Below are 11,499 nucleotides of genomic sequence, written 5' to 3'. Positions count from 1 at the left end.
AGAAAAAGAATATGTTCTTATGCAACTTTTTATCCTATTTAGGCCTTCAATGGACTGGGGAAGGGCTAGCTTCATTTCTCACCCTACTGATTCAAATGTCAGTCTCATCCATAAATACTCTTATGAATACCCTAGAAATAATGTTTAACCAAGTATGTGGGTGTGTCATAGCCCAGTCAAGTTAATACACAAAACCAACCATCGCAACATTTTTATTATTGGACTCAACTTGGAGTTGAAATATCCATGGAAAAGGATGTTAAATGGGACATTTGCTAAAGCTGAATGCTGAAAACAACAATGTAAGTTCTGCCATATTCTGAAGAGAATTACTCAATTTATCTCCTCCTTTTACATGATGAAAATACTAGTCTTTCAACTGGCAGGACTCATCTGTAGCATCTAGAAAACTACAGTTTAGAAAGACTAATTTTCTAAAGAAATTTGTAGGAATAGAAAATGTTGTGACTCTTTTCTTTCCAGAGAGAGGAAGTGTGTGCTCCCTTTCCTAGTCCCATGGGGTCTCTAAGTCAAGAAACACTTAGGGAGACTAGGCAGGCATGCACTGGATATTGATTTGAGATGCAGAATTATGGACTGAGGTATAACCATAGGCCCTTACCAAAGCTTCAGGTATGATCTCAACACATATTCCCTTGGAGTTTGGAGTGTTTTTGGTTACAGGAATTAGTGGTTGCTTCCCACCTGAACAATTCTAAAAGAGGGAAGCTAGTAGGGTGAAGGTCAAAGGCCAAAGATGGGTAAGATACCCTTCTATCCATTGGCAGGAAAATGGAACATGTTATTTCCAGAAGATCAAGGAGAATGTAGGATGGTGACTAGGTCTGAGCCATCCTGAAGGAAGCTTAATTTGGAGAAATGCCCAATGGGCCATGGCTCCCCCACTGAAAGAGGTTGTTTTATAATTTCTAACAGAAGTATCTGAACATGCCACTGCCTAAATATTCTGATTCACTAGAGTTAGAATGTAGCTTAGAATACATATTTTAAAAAATACTTTCTCAATTATGTCTAATATTGAGTCAAGTTTACAATCCACTGGATTTTTGATGATAACCTCTGTGAGCATCCCTTCAACAACCTCCTGCCTACCTATTCTCATGGTGCCAGTCTACAGCTATAATAAATCTTTTAGAAATAGTACACTTTCCAGGCTTCTTGGAAACAGCATATATAAATGTGCAAGTGGGCATGTACATGCAATCATAGAAATAATTTCTTATTTCTCTTACTGCTCAAACAAGTGTGTACTCTATTATGTCTAAATATAATATTTCTCTTTAGCATATTATTGTTACCTAGATGTATGCCCAGAAACTGAAAATCAGCTATTCAGAGAAGATACAATTGTTCTTAATTCTACCCTGCTTTAGAAATTAAAAGACTTAAAGTCCAATAAAATATATTTGTTTTCTGATATTTTAAGCTGTAAAATGATTTTTTTAATATTCCAGCATCACCTGTAATTTTTAACAATCTCAGTTAAACTCCCATATAAGTCATATTGTAAAATAGAACACCTGAACGATATACATGTAATATATACCTTCCTCATGGAAACTAGTGTTTGCTGCTGGTGCTATTTGTTTACATATAATATTTACTTGTGTTTCAAATATCACTTGTACTATACAGAGAATGGCAGTGGGGTTTAGCAGAGCAAGATGTGATAGATGAGAAGAAATCTCTCTGGCCCAAGTGCATGTACCTGCAGCTGAAGCCAGTTCAGCTCTGACAGCTGCCCTGAGAGCTGAACTTCACTAGATGCTTTTGGGTGAATGTAATTCTTAAAATTACTTTTCCTTATTACCATTTTGAGCCACTGCCTAGGGTAATGGCCAAGATCTGTGCTTTTATGACACATGGCTGGCTTCAGTGATTTATTCATTAGCTTTGATTTCTAATCCATTGTAAAGGTTCATCTCTGAAAAGTTTGAGCTTTCCTAGAGTTTATCTTATGTAATGTCTGAGGGACCTGCCACATGACTTAGTGGGCTGTAACGTCTGGCTGCAAGTCACATCCTTGAATATTTCAAAAATGAACACAACAACATAAAAAACTCCATAAACGTCCATAAAAACAAGTAAACACAAGATATCAAAATACACATAGCTCTATATTCCTTCTTTAAGGATAAGGGGAAATCCTTTTTTTTTTAACATGCAGAAACAAATATGATAAAGATCTCCTTCTCTCTAATTTTCACACACACAGTCCTTCTCCTTCTGTCTTAATACCAAATTCCAGGCAGCTGACACTGTTCTCATTTCTTTTCCCTTAAATTCTTAATCTAGTGTTATGCTGTCTCAAATGGATCCGTATAATAAAAGATTACACAGATCCCCCAATTTGGGGGTGGGGAGACATACTCACAACCAGACCACATCCAGTTCAGAATATGTCCATTCAGAATATGTCCATACAATGTGGATGCTACAGATTATTGATTCTCACATTTCCTACTGGGACAGACATTATTTCAATGTGTTCAGATTCTTAATTTTACCATAAAAACCCTTAGCTTAGCCCTTGGCCTCCTGGAGTTAATTTACTACATGTATTGTATTCAGCATTATCCATCCAGGATAATATGATCGACTTGTTGCAAGTGTTTGGATAGACTGACTGGAAGGTTTAGCCAAACTGCCTTTTTTATTTTCTATTGGCAAGAATACCTTGCCAGGCTCACAAAGCCAGAGACTAAATAGGATTTCAGAAATGAAGCTTTGTTATGCAAACCCAACGTAAGGATGTCCCAACACAGGGAGGCAGACAGTAGTCGATTTAGAATACGTATTGCCATCCAGTGTCCAAATGATATATTACAGTTTTGACCTATCACACGCCATAGGACCACATGCACTACCACTTTATAAAAAATGTACAAAACTAAGTACTCCCAACATAAATTATTATTCTGTCTATGGCCTACCTCTGTGCTCAGATAGGTAGAACATTTGTTAGTCTGTGGCCTTGGGCACAGACAGCCAATAATGAAGTTAAGGTTTAGGTTATAGGTGAAGTCAAAGATGACTACCTCCAAGTTACCTGAACTTCCATGGGCATCATTTTCTTCTAATTTTGTGTGTATTAGAGCACATAGTATGCAAACATACTCATACACATGTAACGGGTATACGGCAATTATTTTCTTTCTTTTTGCCAAGTCAAAATATATAGAAATGACTCTAAGATCCACTCACATGCATCTTGTTTTATGTATTAAAACATGTTTGAGTAAAATTTTAAAAAGTATTTTAAATGAAACATCACACTAAGTTATACATTTTTAGCTCTTGAATAACTTTAAACTCCTCCATGAAGATGGTGGGCTGATATGTACAAGCCAAAATAATAAGCCAATGAACCTCCACAATGAACTGTGAGCCACTTTCACGAGGTTTCAAATTATTTGATGCCAGCATCACTTTCCCAGTTTCCCAGGCTGGAGATCACTCAGCACATCTGTAAATTCTTCCTTCCCCATAGCCAGCAGATCTCCAATTCATGTTAATATCACTTCCAATTTTTTTGTCACATTTGTTTTCTTCTTTCCAGGACTTTGTCACTGCCTTAAGATTCTTGCATGAATCATTGTGATTGCTTCTTCAGTGACCCCTTTGTGTCTCATCTCTCCAGGTCAGTACCTGTTGCAATGTACGATCTATTCACATCTCTACAGAAGCTCAAGTACAACCAAGCCTCTTTTTTTTTCTTTCTTTCCAAGCTCATGTAATCTGATCTAAAAAGTTAATGCCCTTTCTCCCACTTCTTCCCTCATTCTTAGTGATATCTCAGCCTTTTCCTGTCTAGTTTTCCTAGGGTTTGTCAAAACAAAATACGAATGTGGGGGTAGAGTCCACAAGAACTTTCATGTTCTGATTGCTGTTTACGACTTTGGGTCTCACCATTCACATCCTACTTCAGACATTTTATTCCAGGTGGCCGTATCTACTTGGAGTTCTTCAGACACCCTGTTCTCGAATTCTTCCTTTGTTGTAGATGTCTCACTTTTGTCTGGCTATTTTGTTCTCTTTCTTCAGTACTTGTCTTAGGTATCCCCTCATCCAGAAAACTAGATTCTTCTTATTTAAGCCATCAAATAATCTCGTGAAAATTTCTGTCATTCTCTTCATTTCACTTAATTAAAATCATTTATTACCTATCACTACTACTATATTCTCTGTTCTCAGAAATTCTTAGAAGTTCTCAAAAGCAGGTCAAATTACCAAAAGTCAAATCACTAAAACACATCTTTGAAAGCCAGTTAGCCCTTTAGTGAATTAACCAAGTGTGACTTGGCTTAGAATTTAAGCTTCTTGAGGGCAAAGCCTTACATTATTAATTTCAGGTGTCCAGAATTTGTAGTCTAGTACTCAGCAGAGCAGGCATTCAATAAACGATCTCCTCCATATAATTTAGTTAGTATTCCGTGTATGTCTCCAAATGTCAGTTTCAACAACAGTGATTATCTTGTTTTCAACAGTGCCCTGTTAGAAGTAGAGTCAACATTTTGTATGAATAATGAAGGTATGTATATAAAGATAGTGAATCTCTTTTCTAAGAATATCGAACCAGTTTCCTTATCCATTTTGTTTTTATATAACTCTTACTTCAGCACATATAATTTCCTTTTCTTTGGCTAAAATATCCCAAAGCCAGGAGGACATTCTAAGAACTTTCACGTGGTTATCATCTGTAGGAGAACAATTCCCTGTCATCCATATGTTTGGCACATTTATCTCACTATTGCCTAGGGTTCTGGATGACATTGTTTAGACACAACAAAACTGTCATTTTCAAATTATGGAAAAACAAGAAAATCAGAGAATGGAGAAATAAATATTCAAATATCTTTAAAGAACTATATCAGCCATAGGGAAGTTGTTCATACTACAAGATTGTTCCTGGGGCAAAGATAATACACACTGTTTATTGCAAGTATGTTGCAAAGAGACCCAGATGATATTATTTTATCAGAAGATTTATTTTTATGATTGCCTTTAAAGACCATAGTATGATATTTGCTCTTTAGTGCCATAATTCAATGAAGTAGTTTTAAAAATCTAGTGTTCCTTTTAAAGCAGATCAGATATGTTGTACCAGGTCTACTTGAAACTGGTCAGGGGGAAATAGCATAAATGTTTTGTGTATATTTCTTTATTTATCCATTCTTTTATTGTTCCTTTTTGCCAACAAAGAATTCTTGATATTTATTTAGTGCAATGTGCCAAATTCAGCATATAACAGGTTCAAAGCTAAAAGTTAAAATTTTTATTCTTAAAAAGTTCATAGACTTAATAAGGACAAATCAACATTTCTGTACTAAAATGTAGAAGGAAGTAAACAAAGTTAAAGAGACATAAACAATGGTGAGAACAAGCACAGAAGATAAAAATGATTCATTTCCAACTAAAGAAATCACAGAGGGCCATTTGAGGAAGATAACAATGAAATTTGAATTTCAGGATAACTAGTATTTTAACAAAATGGGAGGAAGCATATTCCAGACAAAAGATATGCAAAGGCACAGTGGTGAGAAAGTGGACCAATTTGGGGACTGGCTTACAAACATTCCGAAGGTGGGTGGTGTTGAAAAGAAATAGTCAAAGATGTCTGCAAAGCAAATTAAAAGATCTTTTGTAGGTAAGATTGAGCCATCTGGGAATCATACTGGGCAGCAAAGGGTTGCTGCAAAGTTTACTGAGTTGGAATAATAAATTAAGGATGGTGTTAATCAATCAGTCCAGCAGTGTAGAGTAGTCCTTTTCTGAGGCTGCTATAGCAGCTTAGGACAACATAAATTTTATTATCATATATTTCTTTTTGTTTTATTTTGATTAATGTTCAAGTATAATTTTCTGCTCTTTTACTCCCATTCCAGCACAGGTCAGACTTCTGACACAGAACTGAAATCAAAGTGTTGAAGTACCAAGCTCCTTTCTGGAGGCCATAGGGAATAGATGTTGCTTTGGCCTTTTTCAGCTTCTAGAGATGCTTGCATTCCTTATCTCATGGCCATCTCCCTCCACCATCAAAGCCAGTAATGTTACATCCTTCTGACACTTTTTATTTCAGTCACACTATTCTTGGATCACACTGGAGGAACAGTCTCCTTGACTTTAAGGATTTGTGAGTAATCCAGGATACTTTCTGTATCTTTTCCAGGGTCCTCAACCTTATCACATCTGCAAATTTGCTTTACTATGTAACCAGTTCTGTAGGATTAGGACATGACATCTTTGGAATTGAAACCAGAGTAAGTGTTGGATCTGGCCTAGGTAAGGGGGGAGTATGGAATTGAGATAGAGAAATGGTGTGATAAGATAAAGAAGTAGTTAAAAAAGAACAAAGAAGGGTTGATAAAAAATTGATGATCTTACAGTCATTGGAAACTGCGTGAAGTTCCTAACATGGAAGGATGATCTCAACAGAAGGGAAAAGTTTAGATAGAAAAATTATGAATTCCATTTTGAAGTTGTTGAAACTTGATGTGCCAGTAAATTATTCAAACAGAAAAATTCAACGGGCAGTTGGAAATATGCATCTGACTTTTGAGAGATAGACTGAGACACAGAAATATTACAATAAAGATATAAGCCCCTGTGTCAAGGGACCATTATATACCCCCTATTGACTGTGTGATATAATTAACATAGATAAACATCTTTCTATAATGTTCTTTATAAAAATAAAAAAACACAGATTTCATTTGTCAATGAATACAATTAATAGAGCAAAAATTGGTAGTCCACATCAAATTCTACTTTATAGTATATTTTCATTTTATGTTGTCAGATTTCACACTGAAATATAAAAATGTGACTTAGGCAATTTAATATTTCCTCCCAAATTTAATTATGCCTTATAGTAATTTTTGGCATTTAAAATGTGGTTACATTTATTTCAAATAAACATTTCAAAATATCAAAGATTGTTATCTCCTGCCTAATATAAAGATATTGAGGTTTGCTTCTAAAAATGCTAATAGTTGAGAAAAGATTATCTGTATTTAATTTTGGAGTTTAGCCACGTTGTTCTGGCCTTTTGCCTGTGTTGTTCTGCTATTACCTACTGATGTTCCACAGAAGTTAATACAACATCAAAATGTGCTTTATATTGGGCAGCAAGGATTCTGAAATATTTAATATTGGGCAAAAAAAGAGAATTCTGCAATAATATTTTATTGCAAAGATTGTCTCAGGTATTATATTAGTTAATCCTAACAATAATATATATTATTATTCCTATTTATCATGTAGGGAAACAGGCTCAGAAAAAAACCAGTTGTGATTTGCTTAAAATAATTAAACTAAAATATATATAAACTGGCACACACATGCAGGTCTTCTGAGTCCAAAGTCATTGTTCTTTAGAGTTTACTACAGTTGTCTTTCAATCTCAGAAGCACATTTTAAAATTATTCTGGGTTGTTTCTTTATCTATATTGTCAAATATAGAAATATTTGTCTCATATGTATTCCTCATGAAAGGTAATATCCCTTGGGGCCAGGGGCTTCAACTCTATTGGATACTACTCCAGTGCCAGGGCTTAGAAGACTGTCTGGCATACAGTAGGTGTTTAGTAAGTATTTGTTTTCATTTTTCCTGATAAACTGTGATACATCAATACAATGGAATATTATTCAGTGATAAAGTAAAATGAGTTATCAAGTTATGAACAGACATGGAGAAAACTTAAATGTATGTTGCTAAGTGAAAAAAGCCAACTGAAAAGGCTACACACTATATGATTCTAGCTAGCTATGTGACATTCTTGAAAAAGAAAAACAATTGTTGACAGTAAAAAAAATAAGTGGCTGCAAAGGGAAAGGAAGGTAAATGGGGGGGAGATGGTTAGGTGGGAAATGGGATATTTAGGGCTTGATAGATGTTTGCTTTGATAATGTCATGGTGGACACAAAACAGTGTGCATTTGGCAAAACCTACAAAACTGAATAACACAAAGAGTGATTCATAACGTAAACCATAGACTTCAGTTAATGACTTTTCAGTATTGATCCATCAATTGTTACAAATTTAGCACACTGTTGCAAGATGTGAATAACAGGGCAAATTGTGTAAGTGTGGGGAGAAGAGGTATATGGAAACTGACAGTACTTTCTGCTTTTCTGTAAACTAAAACTTATCTAAGAAAATAAAGTCTATTAATTTAAAAATATATAATTCATTATCAAGCATCCAGAAATAGTTTCAATGGAAAACAGAAACAAAACTATACACAAAGAAAATGTCCTCATAAATAGTTGCAAAAATCTCAAATATATTATTTGGGCAAAAACTACTTTGGACAGTTTATTAAAAAATCATTCAAGAAACATTTTACCTGGAATGCATTTGAAATTTATGCACATAGCATATTATATAACTTAATTTTATTTATAATAATTTCAGTTGACAGCAAAACTGCATTTGGAAGGAAACACTGAAATTCATTGTTGGTTAAGTCTCAAAACAGAATTATAAATAGGAATATACTGCATAATAAAATTAAAAAATTAATATTAAATCACCAGTCAATATCACATCCCAGCTGGTGTGGCTGAGTTGGTTGGAGCGTTCTCCCATAAGTGGAGGGTTGCGGGCTTGATATTAGTCAGGGCACACACCTAGGCTGCAGGTTCCATCTGGTTCTGGACTGAGCCTGCACAGTCCCTGGTGTGGACCTGTGCAATCCCTGGTCTGGGTGTGTATGGGAGGCAACCAGTTCAAGTTTCTCCCTCTTCCTTTCCTCTCTTTCTCTCTCAAGAAAAAGAAAAAGGAATGAATAAATGTCCTCTGATGAGGATTTAAAAACAGAAGAGTCAATATCACATTAAGTGGTTTTTATCTAAGTGTGTTTAACATATTAGTTTTAAGAGATTTTATAGTAGATCTTTTGGGGGGTGTCTTCTCAACTCATGATAATTACTTTGTAGAAATAGCCCTTAAGAACCAGGGATGGCTCACCAGGTGCTATGCCTACCATCTGACCTTGACTATTGGTGACTAATCCAGGGATGGACACTTGACTCTATTGTAGTTGATCAGTTTTCCTCTTTCGAGAATTTGGAATTTGTAGTTAAAAGACAGAGACTAGAGAATAATTGTGCTCAGCTTTATTACTGGTAGTGTTAGCAGAGACGCTTCCAGAATTCCTCCATATTCATTTTTTTACTGATTGTCAGATATCAACTCTTCCTTGGATTCTAGTACATTCTCCTTTCTGCTTAAATCTGTGAGATTTGTATTTTTGTGGCTTGCAAATGACAATAAAAAGCCTCAAGTAACATAGGCATGAATAGGTGTGTCAAAGTGAAAGTGAGTGGGTGTTGCTCACTCAACGATTTGTTGGGAACTTAGGCTAAACAAACTTAAAGAGCTCTCTTTACTTTGGAACTTCTCACAGTCCATGATATGTCACATTGTGAATCTCCAGGAGAAAGTTGTGGTTGTAATTTCACCACCTTATTTAATCACATAATTTTTGGTGGGGGAAGATGCATTAAAAGGCTAATGTGCTACAAAACATACTTTGGGAAATACTTCCCTGGTGATATTTCCAATAAACCCTCATGTTTAACGTGGTTTGGGAAAGTCTTGGCCCACTCGTGTAGTATCTATAATAATCTATCATAGCTGTCATAGGGGGAGATCCATTCACAATAGCAGCAGCGACAGCAACAACAATACAAACATAAGATCCCTTAGATTCCTTTCTAGTTAAAGATAGTGAATTTCTTGAAGGAAGCATACACTGTTGTGCCCTGGAGGAGTATTCTGGCTCACAGTTGGTCTCCATGAATGAACGGATAGATATTTCCTTTCAATTTCCTTGAGATTAAGGTAGTTTATTGTAGCCCTGGCTGGCATAGCTCAGTGGATTGAGCGCAGGCTGGGAACCAAAGTGTCCCAGGTTCGATTCCCAGCCAGGGTACATTCCTGGGTTGCAGGCCATAACCCCCAGCAACCGCACATTGACGTTTTTTCTTCTCCTCTCTCTTCTCTCTCTCCCCCCCCCCTCCCTTCCCTCCCTAAAAATTAATAAATAAAATCTAAAAAAAGGTAGTTTATTGTTATTGTCTATTGTTTAAAAAACATTATTCTAAGAGATACTATAACATTGAAGACTGGTCACATGTCAGGTAGTTTTGATATATAATTGCTTATCTAAGAGAGGTGTGTTTTAAAATAAGAAGCATACAAAGGGCATATTCACCCAGTCAGCATTACACTGCTGCTTTTCCTTCTGTTGTCGCCACCAGAAAAGTGAGAAGAAAGGAATTGCTGCTGTAATGACGAAGTGCCTGGGCATCCCAGACTTCTCTCTTTCCCCTCTCCTACACTTCCTCCTGAACCCTACTGAACTGGGTGCATTGTTTTGTTGCATGATTACCTTTTCTCATTTATTCACAAGGTTATCATAGTTCCTATAATTGTGGGGAACATAGGTCTGCACAACCTGAGAATAAAATAAGATTTTAAATTTTAGCTGGGGCTGGGCTTCTGATTAAAGCTGAGCCATGTCCTTTCTCTGGGATTCTGGACTTAGGAAAAAGAGGAAAAAGCAGAAGAGAGGAAAGGGAAGAGGGAGGTGGAGAGACAGAAAGAAAGAGAAAGGGAGGAGAAAGGGGGGCGGGGAGAGATGTGTGTGTATCTGTAGAAACAGGCTGTTTGTTTTGTCAGAAGAGAATAGCAATGCAAAAAGGAAACAGACTATGGGAGATACTTCCATGTTTTTATAATAAGGTTGAAATTGGGTTTCTGTTACTTGCAACCAGAATCTTGGATAAGACACTTAAGCTATCATCTTGGAGAAAATTACACTTAACTTGGAAGACTGTTCTATTTAGCTGAAGGAGTCTGTAAATAGATTAGAAAAACAGTAAGGAGAAATCATAGATATTTCAGATTTTGAAGAGACCTTCCTTTAAGCCAACGTCTGGAGAGATAAAGTGATTTGGCCAATTACCAACATTAGCTTGCCAAATAGTCTGCTTCTTAATGTTCTTTACTCTTTATTGCATTGCTCAATTTCTTGTTTAATTTCCTTTTGGTCAACTAGCTCATTCTTTGGTACTGTCTCTGGCCCACTGTCCTGCTGATTCTAGACATTTCACATATTTTTCCTTGGCCCTGCATTTAGGTTAAAATTACTTTCTTAGTGTACCATGGACTCAGGCACAGCAGTTCTCTAATTGCCTCTCTTCTGTACTGGGTGAAAGTCACCTTAATGAGCTTACATGAAGGGAGTTTCCAATTTCCTGTAGTTGCATTAGTTTGACCTTAGAACTGTGACCACAGAGCAGGCAAGACATCAGAGATATGCTGAATATAATCAGATGTCATTTAAATATTTATAGGAGTTGTGGCACTGTTAATAGAAAGAATAAAAACAATTCAGAAATAGAATGAAAGCTTACATAGATTATTTGAATATTAATCAACCCGGGCTAGTGTTGCAAACTCAAACCAGA

The sequence above is a fragment of the Phyllostomus discolor genome, chromosome 1, assembly GCF_004126475.2.
Source record: "Phyllostomus discolor isolate MPI-MPIP mPhyDis1 chromosome 1, mPhyDis1.pri.v3, whole genome shotgun sequence".
Taxonomy (NCBI): Eukaryota; Metazoa; Chordata; class Mammalia; order Chiroptera; family Phyllostomidae; genus Phyllostomus; species Phyllostomus discolor.
The sequence above is the reverse complement of the archived record's forward strand: the minus strand, read 5'-3'. Positions refer to the sequence as shown.